We start from the raw sequence: 17283 nt of genomic DNA on the forward strand, positions 1-17283 counted from the left end.
TTTCAAAGTGACACAGATTTAAAATGCACCATAAGACTGAACTGAATCTGTTCGCTTGGCTGCATTTGAACAGGAGGGATTGGAATCTTCTCTCCTGGGGACAGAGGGCTGGGGTCATCTCACCTCTGGGAGCATTCCAAGATGGGAGGTCAATCTATCTACTCCATCCAACTTTGACAGATGAGGACTCTCAGGGATGCCTGGTATGAAGCCCCTTAGTCAACAGTGCTGTGTGTTGAGAGGGAAGTATTTGAGTCCCTGCCACAAAATTCGTTTTCTAGAACTCTGATCATAGCTATTGCTCTTGCCTCTAAATTCCAAATTCCAGCTCCAACATTGCCACTGTCACATAGCTCCACTCTACCAAGTCCCCTGAGATAGATCATTCCAGAGTCCGCGGCTTCCATGTGTTTCACATGGTGGCAACAATAAATCCCTTTAGCCACTGACTCTTACAAAGAGAGTCAAGCACACCAAGGAAGTCAGCTGAAGCCACCACATGAATCAGCTCCTGTCTCCACAGAGTCACCAGAACACAGGCCCCCAACCCGCGTGCCCACATGTAGGTGACTCCAGCCTACCGAAGGCTGAAAGGAGGGACCCCAAAATAGACCTTTAAGCACTCCACCATCTTTTGTGGCAGCACAGTCTGCTGCCTCATTTCAGTCTCTTACTGGGAAGCCTTCTGAGTCAGCGCTCTATTTGGAGCACAAAGTCAAGATTTCTGTGGCTTCAGCCAGAGACAGTCACACGGAAGGGCTGCTGAGCTGGCTCGCTGACTCAGGCCCCGACAGCCCCTGGTTCTCTGGAGGGATGGGAACAGGTTCACCCAGAATAGCGTTTTTATGGCCTCTCTCTCCTTTTCCCACCACATCCACTTAGCATGCCTCTAGAGAGAATATAAAACTGAATACATGCCAAGAAAGTGGACACAGTCCACACATATTAATAACTTCACTCTATTAATAGCTTGCCACGGTCAACCGTCTCCCTGGGGAGAACTCAGTGTCTCTCCTTGTGAGTATCCGTCGGTTCTTTATTTGTGCTTTTTTGCACCCCCTGGACTTGTTCCAGAAACAGCAGGGTAATTGACATGTGAGGTAATGGAGTCACAGCCAGTAACAGCTCTCATCTAGGATAGCAGATCTGACCCAGCAGATACCCCTCGGCTACTGAGTGCCCATCAGGGGAGGCTCTGCGTGTGCCCTCAAGACCAGTCTATATGGTATTGCATCCCAGTTTATCAGCTGAGTAAATAGAACCCCAAAGAAGTTGAATAGCAAGCCCAAAGGTCCATGGATGATACAAGATGGGAGCCCTTAGTCTTTCCACGGGATGATACTTTAATATCAGATAGCAGGAAACCAAGATGGCCTTCTTCATTTCCCTGTTGGGGCCCCCAATATTCTCTCACCAAATTGGTGTGTCTAGACTCTAGGAGAACGCCTTATCCTTAGCACCTCTTTCCACTTGAAGTTGCCCTTTTGTTTCATTGCTTGACGTCCTCCATAATCTTGTTGAGCCAGAAAGGATTGCATTCCGTTAATTATTCAGATCTCTCATGAAGTGTGAGCTGGAGTTCTTCCGAATGCAGCTCCTGTCTGACAGTGAGGTGGGCTGCAGTAGCCAGTAGCTCCACATCCAGTCTCGTACTGTGGTTTCTAATCTATCTTTTGGCTTTTTGTGACTTATGCATCATCTGGGTTTGTGAAAGGAGGTGTTCCCACTTCTTGGGGGACCTGAAGGTCTGCTATGTTTCTCTGGATAAAACTATTTCTTTATAGTAGCATCAGTGGCCAAGTGCATCCCTAGAATAAAGCTTCCAGAAAGTGTCTAAGAAGACATTTTCTCCTGTAACTGACTAAGTTGGTGCCCGTTGTCCCTAGAACATTTACTTAAATCAGGCACACTGGTGGCACCCTGTAGTATCATCCACAACTCTCCACCTGAGAGTGTCCCTGTGAGCTTGACCTATTCCAGGGACAAGGCAGAAATGACAGGGATTAACCTTCAATCAATGAGCCAAAGATCCTTCTATTCCTTGCCCCCTGGTGGGGGGAGTCAGAGGGATGTTCTCACTCTCCTTTATAGGCCTCCAGTGGGGTTGAGCCAGGACTTCCCACCGCATTGGGCTCCATGCTTAGATTTTTCCACTCCAGAAACTTGTTGCAGGCTGAAGGCATCCATCAGAAGTTTCTGGAGAATACACGAGAGCCACACCAGCAATGCTAATGAATTTTCTATTTTAACAGCCTACACTGAGAGATTCAACACGGCCGTTCCAACGCTGAGCGTCTTGAAGCTCAAAAACAAAAAGGAATTTCCAATTATAAGGAGTGGAACATTTTGTCTTTTGCAGAAGAGTAAGATGTTTCCTTTTCCTTATAGAAACTCCTCCTTGGCTACCCTAGGGTGCATGCTCCATTAAGTCATCTGAATGGTTTCCAGGATAGAGTGGTCCCACACTTGTGCTAGCATGCACTCAGGGACCCACCACACCCTGTTTTAGCAGAGTAGGCCATGGGGTAGGTGAGGGTGTGTCTCAACATCTGGGAGCATTTCAGCTTCTTCCCCTCACAGCCCTTGGCACAGATGTGGGTGTTGGCACCTTGAGACCCAATGAGGTTTCCCCTGGGACTTTTGGGAAAGAGCCCTTTGCTTCTCTTCACTGGATTTACACAGAGATGACAGGTCAGGGCTTTCACAGCCACTTTGACCCCATGAGAGAAGATCCTGAGAACCTATTGGAGAGAAGCTGAGCTGAGAAACAGAGACGCTAAGTCCTCAGGACACTGAGCAGTAGAACCTGCCTGTCCTCTGGACCTTCCAGCAGTTGACACATGGATTTTTCTTCCTGCTTAATCAAATTTTAGACCAGTTAACTTTCCCTCACAGAAATGCAATGGATAGGGAGAAGTTTCATAAACTTTCATTTGTGCCATGACTCAAGTTTCTTTTCCCTTTCCTCTGTGGTCCAGAATGGCCCCAGGGCAGTGTGTCTCTCAGCTGCCCCTCAGTTTATTTGTATATGACATCCACCTTTGGAGTCCTCTTGGTCTGTAGGAATGTACGGATCCCTCCATAAAGGGATGACTAAATTGACAAGGAATATAAGGAATTTGTTTTTGAGATGCTTAAGGGTCTAATTCTGACATTCTAAGGCTTTATCCCAAAAGTTAAGATTTCATTAACACGTAAGTAAGTTCAAAAAGCACTTGCAAATGTTAAACTTTGACTCAAAGAACAAAACATGATCAGTTTGACACATTGGGACTAATGTTTTGAAAAAGGGAGGAAAACATAATCTATTGGAAGAAACAAATTCAAGTACATAAAATAAACATTTATTCAGTGGTCTTTTGAAAGTCTTAGACACGGTCTCAAGCCTTAGTGGACTACTGCTATGACTGCATGTAAAAATAATCCTTTCGTTTCTCTCCAAATTTTATTATGAAATACTACATCTACAGAAAAGTTGCAAAAGTAATCCAATGAACATCTACATATCCTTTACCAGATTCACCTGCTTTACCATATTTGCACATGTATGTTTACATGTGATACAATATGCATACTTTTTTGAGGAACCATCTCAAAGTTAACTATAGGCATCATGACATTCCACCTTTGGACATTTTAGCATTTATCTCCTAAAAAAAATAGTACACTCAACACAGTTAGGAAAAATTAACATTAATATAGTACTATTGATGAGATATAGGGTCCACATTCATATTTTCCTTTTATCTTTCACAACTGGCTTTTCTTTCTTTTGATCCAGGATCCAACTGAGTATCAGGCATTGCGTTTACTAACAGCTTACTTTTGAGCTTCACGCCACAGTCTTTCTTTTAGTTCTTAATGAAATAACTTGGGTTATCATAAAACCATATGTGTTGATTGATGTATTGTTTTCTGTTAATTCCCATCGATAACTTATTGAGAGAAGTAACTGAAGAAGTCACACAGGTTCAGTTTTTTTTTTTTTTAATAACTTTTATAACCCAAAATAACCTGTTGATTTTATGCTTACAAATAGCATTTGTCCTGTGGTATTGCACATTATTCCAGGAAGAAAATCAAAAGAACAGGAAGGGGCTCAATGGCAGATGGTGTTGATACTGCTGACTCCGGTGGTGAGGAGGAGGAAGAGAATGTTAAGTTAGGTTGGCTGAATAAGTTTTGTTGCCTGAAGATGGATGTATTTGTGCTCTTTTGTCTTAAGAGTGTTTTGCAATAGGTAGATGCCTCATAATACCTCTGGGGGGTACAAGCCCCGTGCTCCAAGGCCATCACCTTAATCTCATTACCACTGAACTGCACCACCATGCTAAATATCCCAGTCATTGACCATCACATTCGACCTGAATGCAGCCCTACCGACATTCTGCAGTGAGGGGAATGTTCTAGATATGCATTGTTCAGTACCTGTGGCTATAAGGACTTGCTAGTATGGCTAGTGTGACAGAGGAACACAATTTCTTAATTTATTTCATTTTAAGTACTTGAAAAAGCTACACATGACTGCAGTCAATCATTCGGAAGAGTATGTCTCTAGGTCATGACTGCAGAAACTATATGTCCCTTCAGATTCACCAGCCATCACTTCTCACAGACTTTACATTATTTAGAAGTCACCATCAGGTAAGAGGCACCTCAGGAAATAATTCAGAAGTGGTCATTTATGTTAGTCAGCTTTCCATGACTGTAACAAAATACCTGAGATAAACAACTTACAAGGAGGGACAGGCTTATTTTGGCTCACAGTTTTAGAGGTTTCAGTCCATGGTCATTTGGCACAGTTGTTTTGGGCCTCCAGTGTGGAGTATATCATGGTAGGAGTACTTGACAGAAAAGACCTGTTCACCTCCTGGTGACTGGGAAACAAAAAGGGGATAGGGGTCATGGGGGTGTGTGGGGGGCTGGATCCCAATATCCCTTTCGAGGGCACACCCCTTGATTAATTACCTAACTTCCTTCCACTAGGCTCCACCTCTTAAAGGTCCCACCACCTCCCATAGCACCATAGGCTGTCAACCAAACCTTCAACACACGGGCCTCTGGGAAACATTTCTGATCCAAACTAGAGCACCACCTTATTTAAATTTCACAAACCCTCCCTCTCTCATCCCAGTCTACCAGAACTCCCTGCTCTCCTTCACTGCCTTACTTCCACAGCACTCACCATCGCTTGGCATATTATATAACCTGTTTAACTGCTTGCTGTCTGTCTCCATCCTCAGTTACGTAGGCTAACGTCGGCCTTTGGAAGAAGGTGGCAGAGGGATGTCGATCCTGGGATCTCCTACTTCTCACCTTGCATGCATGAAAGTGGTCAGAATCCAAATGCTGATGCTCGTGTTGAACCTTAATAAAAATAAATAAAGCTGGGAAGTGGTGAAGGAGGGGATGTCACACATGGGTGCCAGGTGACAAGAACTAGCACCAAAGACTCAGCCAGAACCAACACCATGCTCAATGGCCACCACAGGCCGTCTTATTACCTACACAGAAAAGACTTCGGCAAGGATGTTCGCCCCAAACTGCCTGTCCGACTCAGACGGATGCCACCTTTATTATTGACCCTTGTAACCAAAGGTTATTCTTTCAAACACGACTTATGAAATACTCCTCATTTTGTATTTTAAAGCCGCTGTCTTCAATTGCCTCCTGAGTAGGCATATAATTTACTGTGGTGCTCTGACCTTCATTCCCCATTGAAATCATCATCTTTGCAGACCCTCTCAGTCACTGATTAGGTGACACACCTCACACCCATCAGAATGTTCATGCACCCTGGTGGCAGCTGACAGCAGGGAGGTGGGAAAGTCCAGTAGAGGTGGACAGGGTCTGAATGGATCTGAACACTTTACCACGTAGTTGGTTAAGTAACATAAAAATAATGGCGCGGCTGGCTGGCTGAGTACTAAAATGTAGAAATAATGTGTGTCAAGAGTCTGACATGATGCCCGCGGCAGGGCGATGGCCCAGAGCACGCAGACTCACAGATCCCATAGGGCAGGCGGGCGTCTCAAGGTGTTTTTAATGATGTGTTCTTAGAAGAGAGCAAGCAAAGTGCTTTACCGGGGGAGCAAGAAGAATGGCACCGCACCTCTAGACCTGTGGGCGCTCATGGACTGTGATAACGCCTTTAGGAGGCCTAGTACCTCCTGAAAACCCCAGGCCCAGAGAAAGCCTTGCAGATGTCAAGGCTGTGGCTGGCCGTGAACTCACAGAACGCAGTCTGCTTCCAGAGTCTAGGTCCCGGTGTTGTGGCACGGGCTGGGCTGCAGACGGAACCCGGGAGGTCCAACAATGCAGCGGACGGAAGCCTCTTGTCATTCACTGGGACCAGCCTCCCTCCACACAAGCCTCCACCTCGGGGGCAAACTGGAGCTGGGCCAGGCGGCTGCTCCCTGCTGCAGGCAGCTGGACGCTCCCAGGGAGAGCAGGGTGTCTTCCGTTAGGGGCCTTGGAAGTCTTTACCTCAGGTACTTTGACCTTAGCTCAAGGAACTCATGGCGGCTCATTCCCACTCTTGGAAACTAGGATTTCAAGGTCAGGGGCTGCAAGAGTCTCTTCTTTGCATCTGCCATGTGTGTTCAGTGCCCAGGGTTGGGTTACTTTTAGCCAGGAACATCACCCCACAATGCGGTGACTCCAGAGATGGCCGCTCAGGCAACCCTCCTGCAGACAGCTGAGTAATGCAGGCAGCAAGCCCCCCAGCTCCAAGGAGGGGCAGGGGAGGACAGAGCAGCCAGCTCCCGGGACCGCCTGATGCTGACATCTGGTTCCTGAGGCTTACAGACTCCAGCTGGGGATCCAAGGAGCAGGGTATCCCCTGGTCTTCCTGTGCTCTCCAGCCTGGCTGACTTGCAACAGGGCGAATCCTAAACTGGCTCTCCAGATTCTATTTTTGTCCTGCTGGTGCCGGGCCCAGGCTGGACATTACAGCACATCCTGGCAGGCTGATGGTGGACTGGCCAGGAAACAGAGGTCAGGGTGGATAGAGGGAGAGCCAAGCAGCAGAGACTGCTGCTTTCTAACTGCTGCAGCCACCAGGAAGCTCTCCGCCGGGACCTCACGTGGCCTCGGCAGAGCCCGTAACCAGGGAGAGGATCCAACAGGTGGGAAACCCCTTTTGAAGGACAGAGGAAAGGAAGACAGCAGGAACTTGGGCTTGAAACCCTGGACACAGGTCTTCTAGCTCATGCTTCATGACCCTGGTGTGGACACTCAGTCTATGGTTGCTGTGATTTGGATGTAGTTTGAGCATATCTTCCAAGGGCTCACGTGTTGAAATGTCACCCCCAGTGTAAGAAATTAAAAGGATGGAAACTGTGTCTGACTCTGTTTTTTAGAGGGAAGATCTTTGGGAGCTGATTAGGAATAGGTAAGGTCATTGGGATAGAATCCCATGTTAAAAGATGGAAAAGTGATGGTACACACACACACACACACGCACACACACACATACTCCCTGTCTCACCATGAGATACCCTGCACCACCTCAAGACTCTGCCAGTAACAAAGTTATTACCACATTTGGGCCCTTAAACCTCCAGCACTGTGAGCTAAATACATTTTTCTTTTTTATACTGTTACCCAGCCTCAGGTATTTCATTACAGTAAACAAAGCAGACTAACACACGGTCTTATCTGTGTAGATCCATATTTTGTTGTCTACATGTAACCCTTCAGGGTGATGATGCATCTCTATTAACCTAAATACATGTGCAGAAGTTCTCTAGCCCACTCAAAAGTCCAACTCATTCATCTTTTAAAAAATTAAACTACAAAGTAATCTGTGCTCTCAGTAAAATCACCACCACCACCACCACCATCACCATCCTCACCGTTGACATCCAGCCTTTTCTTTGGTACATCAAGCTGCCACCTCCCAAAACTAATAGCATGCCTTTCCCCCTACTCATATAACTAGAGGCAAATAGACAATCACAAATAATGTTTTATAACATAAGTTAATAAGTTCACGTTTTGTGAGTTAATAAGTTCATGTTTATAAGTTCATTGGGTGTGGTGACATATCCCTGAAATTCAAGTGGCTCAGGAGGCTGAGGCAGGAGGATTGGGAGTTCAAAGTCAGCCTCAGGAACTTAGCGAGGCCCTAAGTAACTCAGTGAGACCCTGTCTATAAATAAAATACCAAAAAAAAAAAAAGGCGGGGGGGTGGGGGCAGGGGATGTGGCTCAGTGGTCAAGTGCTCCTGAGTTCATTCCCAGTACCAAAAAATAAACATGAAGAAAGACATTTTGCAGTTTCTGGTCAGGTCCCAAAGTGTGGTGGTAGACATCCTCAGATACTAGTACTTCTATTTTTATGAGCTGGATTCTGATGCGTAGGATTGCAAGGCCAAAGGGTACGCTTATTTTTAACTTTTTAGTAGATATTGCCAGATTGCTTTCCAAATAGTTGCAGTCATCTTATTCCCATGAGCAACATATGCAAGGACCTTTCCCCAACTAGTATGTGTCTATTTTCCTCAATTTTTAAACAGATATATTGAATGAAATTAGTATCTTACTCTTACTTGAACTTGCATCCTTCTGGTTAATAGCCAAATTAATCATATAATCATAGTCATTATCATTAGTATTTTCTTTCTTTATAATTATATTCTCTAATTTGCATTGAGATGAAAAAATCCTTTTCTTATTAAACTCCAAATATTTTTGTGATATAGGCGTCAACTCTTCATTTGTTAAGTGTATTTCTTTGTTGATCATTTGTACTTTGACTTTGCTTATGTTTGTGGCATAAAATTTTAAACATAAATATCAATATTTCTTGTGTTTACAAAAATTTTTAATTACAAAATCAAAAGGAAAATATTTAGAAAAGCACATGAAGATTTACACGAGAAGCATCAATTTGTAAGCCATGTTTATCATTAAAATGAAAATAATTTGAATATTGAAATATTAGGGTATAATTTATTTATAGTGTTATATACAATCACACCTGTCAAAAATCATGGTGTGTCAGGTGTGGTGGCACATGATTATAATCTCAGCTACTCAGGAGTCTGAGGCAGGAGGATCACAAATTCAAGGCCAGACTGTGAAAATTAGTGAGACCGTGTCTCAAAATAAAATAAAAAGGGTCTGGGGATGTAGCTCAGAGGTAGAATGCTCCTGCGTTCATCTCAGTATATAAAAATAAGCAAACAAACAAGTCATGGTGTAAGTGTAAACCTATTTACATGAAATGAGGTTTAAAAGTGTCTATTTTAGAAAAAGCAGTAATGAAATTCATTTAGAAAAATGAAAGGCTCAGAATAGCCAAAGCAATCCTTAGTGAGAAAGGAGAAGTAGGAGGCATCATAATACCAGACTTTAAATTATACTACAGAGCCATCGTAACAAATACAGCATGGTATTGTCACCAAAACAGACATGAAGACCAATGGCACAGAACAGAAGACACAGAGACAAACCCCCATAAATACAGTTATCTCGTATTAGACAAAGGTGCCAAAAATATACTTTTAAAAAAATATAGCCTCTTCAACAAGTGCTGCTGGAAAAACTGGAGATCCATATGTAGTAAATGAAAATGAATCTCCATCTCTCACCCTGCACAAAACACAACTCAAAGTGGATCAAAGACCTAGGAGTGAGACCAGAAACTCTGCACCTGCTAGAAGAAGATGTAGGCTCAGTACTCCAACATGTCAGCTCAGGAAGTGACTTCCTCAACAAGACTCCTAAAGCACAAGAAGTTAAATGAAAAATCAGTAAATGGGATGGCATTGAACTAAAAAGCTTCTTGACTGCAAAAGGAACGATAAAGAATGTGAAGAGAGAGCCTACAGGATGGGAGAAAATCTTTGCCACCTACAGATAGAGCATCGATCTTTAGGATATATAAATAACTCAAAAAGCTTCACACACATAATAATAATAATAATAATAATAATAATAATAATAATGATTCAATCAATAAACAGGTAAAGGAACTAAACAGACACTTTATAGAAGAAGTATGAAAGGGTAACAGATATATGAAAAAATGTTCAACATTTCTAGCAATTAGAGAAATGCAAATAAAAGCTACACTGAGATTTTATCTCACTTTAGCCAGAATGACAATTATCAAGAGTACAAGTAACATAAATATTAGCAAGGATGTGGGGAAAGGGGTATACTCATACACTGTTGGTGGTGGGACTGCAAATTGGAGCAAACACTCTGGAAGGCAGTATGGAGATTCCTCTAAAGCTAGGAATGGAACCATCATATGACCCAGCTATCCCACTCCTTGGTATATACCTGAGGGACTTAAAATCAGTACACTACAGGGACACAAGCCACATCAGTGTTTATAGTAACTCAGCTCACAATTGCTAAGCTAAGAGCCAACCTAGGTTCCTTTCAACAGATGAATGGATAAAGAAACTGTGGTATACGTACATAATGGAACATTACTCAGCCATATAAAAGAATGAGTTTATGACATTTACTGATAAATGGATGGAACTGGAGACTATCGTGCTAAGCAAAATAATCCCTTCCTCCCAAACCGATGGTTGAATGTTTTCTCTGATATATAGAAACTAACCCATAGTAAGGAGGGTTGGAGGGGAAGAGTAGAAGTTCAACGGATTAGACAAAGGGGAATGAAGGGAAGGGAGAAGGGACGGGAAAAGGAAAGACACTAGAACGAGCCTGATGTAACTTCCCTGTATACACATATGGACACCCCACCAGAATGGGGCCCGAATTAGCATAAGATATATTCCATGCTTGTATAATTATATCAAAATGGACTCTGCAGTCATGTATAGCTAAAGGTATCCATTTTTATGCAAAAAATAAGATTAGCCCATAGTAGGTATCTTATGACACTATAAGCCATAGGAAACAGTTGGAATAGAGTAAAACAAATCATATAGTTTATGCTTGTGGAATCAAACGTACTTTCCCTTTATTTTTATTTATGTACATATGTTTTGTTCCCAAAATGACCTCAAAATAATCCAGCAATGAAACCCCCCCAAGATCTATAAGAATTCACACACAAAATTTGTTCTCCTTTGATGGTAAGAGTGGGTAAGATTATTGGTGGTGGAAGGGGACTTGCAATGTTAACTCTCACATCTAGTATCATTTAACTTTTCTCAGCCCATGTTATTTCTGAACTATTTAAAGCCGAGAAATTAAAAATAAATGGAATGTGGATGTGAGGAAATAATCCAATGACACACGTTGATGTAAAAATGAACCTTTTAAAGGAGCCCTTTCCCCAAATGGCTGTCAGCCTGCCCGTCTTTCCCGTGGGTGACTGGTTATATTATCTTGTCTGTATCCTTTCACATCCTTTGAAGGTGTGTTACACCTGAGTGAGCCTATTTACACATCTCTGCCTGTTCCTCAACAAAAAGGCTAATGTCCCACATCAGCTCATCCAAAGTGGATTTTTTAGAAACTCCAGTCATTTTGTTGCCTGCCTTGGAACTTAGCCCATGTGGCCCTCTCAGACCATAGATTTCAGGTCCATCAGAATATTCACGCTTGTCCTGTTGGGTTCATCACTGTCTTTGACTCCTCTCGTGAGATTTGCACACTATCTTGCTTATTGTAAATTTAATATCTGATAAGCCACGTTCTCCTTCTTGTGCTTTTTCAAAATCTTCCCACGTGTTTAATTTTTTTAAAGAAATAAAGAAGCTGGGCACAGTGGAGCATGCTTGTAGTCCCAGCTACTTAGAAGGCTGAGGCAGGGGGATTTCTTGAACCAGGCAACACAGCAAGATTCCGTCTCTTATAAGTAAGAGATTAAAGGTTTGCTTTCTGTGACTTCCTGACATTGTTTCCTTTTCCCATTTAAAAAAATAAAAATACAAATAAATGAAAGGGAAACCTGTAAATATGCTTAGGCTCCCATTTACTTGTGTGTGTGTGTGTGTGTTCAGGAAACATTCATAATTTTATTTACCTAGATCCTGAACATTTTTGTTAGTTTTATCTCTGCCTGTTTGGGGGGTTTGTTTCTTTTTTTAACCTTGAATTTTTTCCCCAGTACATTTCATAGTTAATTATTAGAAAGCTATTGACTTTTGTATTATATGTGGCTATCCTGCTATCAGGTGCTCCTTTCAGATTTTCTTAGCAGGAATTTATGGCCAGTGGAAGTCTAAGATTGTCCCCCTGATCCCTTCTCTGGTGTTAGTCTCATGTTACACAACAAAGGGGATTTTGCAGAGGTGATTAAGTTTGCTAATCAGTTAACCTTAAGATAGGGAGGTAAACCGGGTGGACCCAACCTGGCCATGTGAGCCCTCTAAAAGCAGAGTTTTCTCTGACTGCCAAGAAAAGAGGAATTCAGAGATTCAGGGCTTCAGAGGGGGTTCAGGGTGAGAGAGAATGACACCCATCAAGAAATCAGCAAGTTCAACCCTCCAGCCACAGGAGCTGAGTTCTGCCAATATCATGCGTGAGACTGGTCATGAATTTTCCTGATAAGAAATTCAGATAAAACTTCAGTCCACTCACACCTTGACTGCAGCCTCCTAAAACGTAAGCAGGGAACCCAGTGAAACCCATCAGACTCTGGCCTACAGAACTGTGAGAAGATAAAAAGATGCTGTTTTAAAACACCAAGTTTGGAGTAATTTGTCATGCATCAAAAGAAAGCAAGAGTCATGTCATTTATCACAAGTGAGAAGTTGCTCTTCCCTTTGCAATTGTGGAAACTTGGAATATATGTATTTTTTTCTAAGTCCATCGTAGCATCTAGGACCTCAAGAAGAAGATGAACACAGAGAACCGGAGTGAGAGCCCTGATTATGGCAGGAAGGTCAGGTGTTATTATTTACAACGGAAATCTTTATCCATTTCCACCCTCAGTTCTGGAAGCTGGGGTTTGGAAGATGCAACAGCACTATGTTTACTTTGGACACAGATTCCAAGGACATGAGGCTTTGTGGAGAACTTTGCTCCAGCCCTGCAAGGCATTCCTGTCTAGCTGGCACTGTAGCCCTGACTTCAAAAGTCCACCCCCCTGTTTTATCAAGCCAGCTCATTGTTATCCTGATAAGCCTAGTGATCCCCTGGGCAGGGCCTATTGCTGCATCTCTCTGGCTGCAGAGGGAGTTCCTCGATCAGGAGCAACGCTCTGTGGAATATCACAAAGCAGGTAGGTCATTCTGGAAGTCTCTGGACAGCAGTTTTGGCAGAAGCATTATGTGCAGGGCAGGCGTGTCTGCATCCAGAGTGTCTATTCCAAAAGGACAAGATCCTTTCCCTGATGGAAGTGGCCCATTGAAATCAACCCATCACCAAGTAGCTGGATGATCACCTGGAGGGTTAGCGCCATATCTGGGTCTCAGAGCTGGTATCTGTTGCTGGAAGATCAAGTCTTCAGAGATGGCTGTAGCCAGGTCAGCCTTCATGAGTGGCAGTCATGTCACTTAGCTTATGCACAATTTCTACCCCTACCACCATGGCTATTTTGATCATGGGTAGCAGGGGAAAGAGGCCGACTGGTAGCCACAGAATATGTCATACTATCCACTTGATTATTAAAGTCCTCTTCTGCTGAGGTCATCATGGGTGAGCATTCACATGGGACACAAAGATCCTCACTCTTTGCCCATTCTGAGAAGACCATCCACATAGTTTTCCCTAGACTTTATTCTCACCAGTTTTCCAACAATGTTCCTTTCAAATACTTGACCATCCAACAAAACCAGTGGTTATAGCTCATAAGTCACTGTGTAGTCCTGTGTCTGGTCAGTTCCCTTCTTAAGCAAGATGAACAAGTAGGTTCTTTGCTCAAAATTCTGTCCCTTCATGGTGTCCAAGAAAGAAGCTGTAAGGCAGCCGCTCTTCATGTTTCTAGGTGGTCAGCAGGCCAGGCCTGAGTCTTTTCTTTCTCTGCCACATGGCTCTAGGAGATGCCCAGGGAAACCACAGGAGCAGGCTGGGGGAGAGAGGGCACTCTAACATGAGCACCTTGTAGCAAGGCTGGGATTCAGTTTGCACTGTCATCTAGCCACTTGTAGGTTGAGAGTCGGGGTTTGGTTTTCGGCAGCCTCAGCTTTATGGGTACTGGAATGTTATTCAACAATAAAAAGAAATGAGACAGCAAGTCGTGGATTTCCTAAGTAAAAGAATCCAGTGTGAAAAGTGCATGATTTCAAATATATGGCAGTCTGGAGAAGGAAAAACTAGGGAAGCAGGAGAAGGGATAGGTGAAGCATGGGACTTTTAGGGCAATGAAACCACTCTGTGATCGTGGATACATTTGTCAAGACCCAGAGTGAGCCTACCGTACACTATGGGCTTTAGTTCCATTGATACTAATGACTCTAATAACACTACTGCAAGATATTAATAGAAAAATGGTGGGGTTGAGGGAAAGAAGTTAGAGGATTTATGGGAACTTTCTGTACTCTCTCTACAATCAAACTGCTCTAAAAAATAAAGTCTATTAAAATTTTTTAAATTCCCATCAATTTTAGAGGTCTGCTGTCAGCATCAAGCCAGTACCAGAGACCCCCTGCAGATGGTTTACCCTGATGACACTCTGCATCTTTCCATCTTGGAGCTTGGTTCAGCTGCTGCAATGTTCTCATCCTGTGTGCAGGGCCAGCTGACAGTACCGCGCAGGTAGCACCCACAGGGGTAACCCTAACCAGTAAGGGAAGGGAATCAGGGGATCAACACCCTGGCTCTCTCGTCCCTGGTGGGACTCCTCTGAGGTGTATCCTGCAGTCTGCCAGATAGTGCCAGTGGGACTGAGCCCCAGTGACCCACAGCAGTAACTACTCCCTAACATACCTTGCAACTTCTAGCTCCTCACTGTGCTTACTGGGTTCCCAAATTTGCCACAGGCTGGCTTTAGGGAAAACCCAAACCAAGGCAGGGTCAGATTGGAGATAGATGCTAGTAGCTTTGCTTCAGAATTTCTGCAAAATGCTCACATGCAGGAGGAGGAAGGAGAGAAAATGGTGTCTAGTACCTCCAGCTGAGTTACAACCCAGCAGAGCACAGTGCTTACACCCCCAGTCAACTCAAGGATACACATAGGTCACCCAGGCTTATGGACAAAGAACTATGGCTCTCATGGACAGCTACTGGTGTCAGCCATACCCAGGCTCAGTCCACTGACACTTAAGGGCAGTTCGCATATCAACATCTTATGGACAGCTTCCCACTGGTTACATTATGCCAACTGCCCCCACCCCCTGCCAGGCAGGCAGCCAGCCAGCCCAGGGCTACAGCACAGGTGCTTATGACCTTACCGCAGCCACAGTCACCACCACTCAGGCCTCCTATGCAACTCAGTCTGCATATGGCACTCAGCCTGCTCACCCGGCCTCTCTAACAGGCAACCACCACACCTACGAGACTGCAGGATGGTAACAAGCACTTGGAGACCAGTCAACCTCAGTCTAGCACAGGGGGTTATAACCAGCTCAAGGATGCAGACAAAGTAACTACGGTTACCTCCAGGTTCCTGGGAGCTTCCCCATGCAACCAGACCCTGCACCTCCATCCTATCGTCTACACAGCCAACCAGCTATGATCAGAGGAGTACTCGCAGCAGAGCACATGAGCACTGAGCAGCTATGGACGGCAGAGTGGCTCTGGTCAATGGGTACAGCTTCCTACTAATTATCCCCCATGCCCACTGGATCCCACAACCTGGCTCCAAGTCAGTACCTCCAACAGGGCAGCAGCTATGGGCAGAGGAGTTCATTCCCACGGGACCTCCCAGTAGTTTGGGTATTTATGAGCAGGAGTCTGGAAGGTTTTCCTGCTCCGGAGAGAACTGGGACATGAATGGCCCCAGTAACAGGGACAGGGGAGTGTGGACTTGATCATGGAGGCATGGGCTCAGGTGGGTGGGGAGAAGGATGCAGTGGAATGAGAAGGCTTCAGGAAGCCTAGTGGACCCCTGGGTGAAGGGCTGGATCTTGATGATGACCCTCCCTACCATGCAGTTTTGGTGCAAGGATCAAATGACAGCGTGACTCTCCACCACGATGTGGCAGACTTCTTTAAGCAGCGTGGGGTTGTCAAGAAGAACAAGAGAACTGGGCAGCCCATGATCCACATCCACAAGGAATTGGGTTTTCCTGGACGAGGAAACAGGAGAACCCAAAGGCCATGCCACAGTGTCCTATGAAGACCCAAAGGCTGCTGAGGGCACCGTTGGATGGTTCAGTGGAGAAGACTTTCCAGGGAGGACACTGAGAGTCGCACTTGCTCAGAAGAAGCCTCTGATGAACCACATGCAAAGTGCCATGCCGCCCCGTGACGACAGATGGATGCCACCGTTCCAGGGAGGCTTTTGCTCAAGAGGGCCAGGGTTTCTGAGGGAGGAGGTAATGCCCAGCACCAGGCCCGAGGCTGGCAGTGTCCCAGAGGGGGTTGTGGAACCCAGAACTTCACCCTTAGAACAAATGCAACCATAGTGAGAGCCCCAAGCCTGAGGGCACCCTCAGGAAAGCAGAGAGAAATGCCAGGAGGAAGAGGGACCTCGTGGATGGTGGAGGGCCAGGTGGAATGCCCAGAGGTGGCTCTGGTGAAGACAGAGGTGGCTTCCGTGGTGGCCTTTGCATGGACCAAGGTGACTTTGGCAGAGAAAGGTGAGGTTGACAGATGGGAGGAAGAAAAGGAGGACAGGCAGGACCTGGGCAATCGATGAAGGTCAGCACCATCAGGAACACGGACCAGGTCCCATTACAGCAGCGCCCACAGAGTGCCAGTGACTACCAGATTTAATTTTGAAACCAGAAAATGTTTTCAATTTATAATTCTATATTTATACTGCTGGCCACAACATTATGATCATTCCTTTGCTGCACTGTAGTACTTTTCACTGCTTGTAAAGAAACATTAAAACAAGTCAAATGGCCTGGAGTGGTGCACCTGTCATCTCAGCGGCTCAGGAGGCTGAGGCAGAAGGAACGTGAGTTCAAAGCCAGCCTCAGCAAAAGTGAGGCACTAAGCAACTCCGTGAGGCCCTGTCTGTAAATAAAATACAAAATAAGGCTGGGGATGGGGCTCAGTGGTCGAGTGCCCTGAGTTCAATTCCCCCTAAAAACGAAAACAAAAACAAATCAAATGGCAGTGTGCCTTTCTTCTTCTTCTTCTTTTAATGATGGTTCTTTAAGATCTAAAAATGGTAACCCCTGTGAACATGCTCCATGTCATTGCGGAGAACCAAGAGGACCACCAACTGTAACAATGTTTGTGGTTGTGATTTTTTTAAAAAATAAAATCCCAAATGTTTATAAACAACAACAAAAAA

The 17283-nt window shown here is 44.6% G+C and overlaps 1 pseudogene; it reads left to right on the forward strand.

Annotated features, from left to right (window-relative positions):
* Nucleotides 1–16741, forward strand: part of LOC114107939 (RNA-binding protein EWS pseudogene) — a 91921-nt pseudogene extending 75180 nt beyond the window's left edge.
* Nucleotides 16742–17283: the final 542 nt, after the last annotated feature.

The sequence above is a fragment of the Marmota flaviventris genome, chromosome 16 (assembly GCF_047511675.1).
Source record: "Marmota flaviventris isolate mMarFla1 chromosome 16, mMarFla1.hap1, whole genome shotgun sequence".
In the NCBI taxonomy this organism is placed as follows: domain Eukaryota; kingdom Metazoa; phylum Chordata; class Mammalia; order Rodentia; family Sciuridae; genus Marmota; species Marmota flaviventris.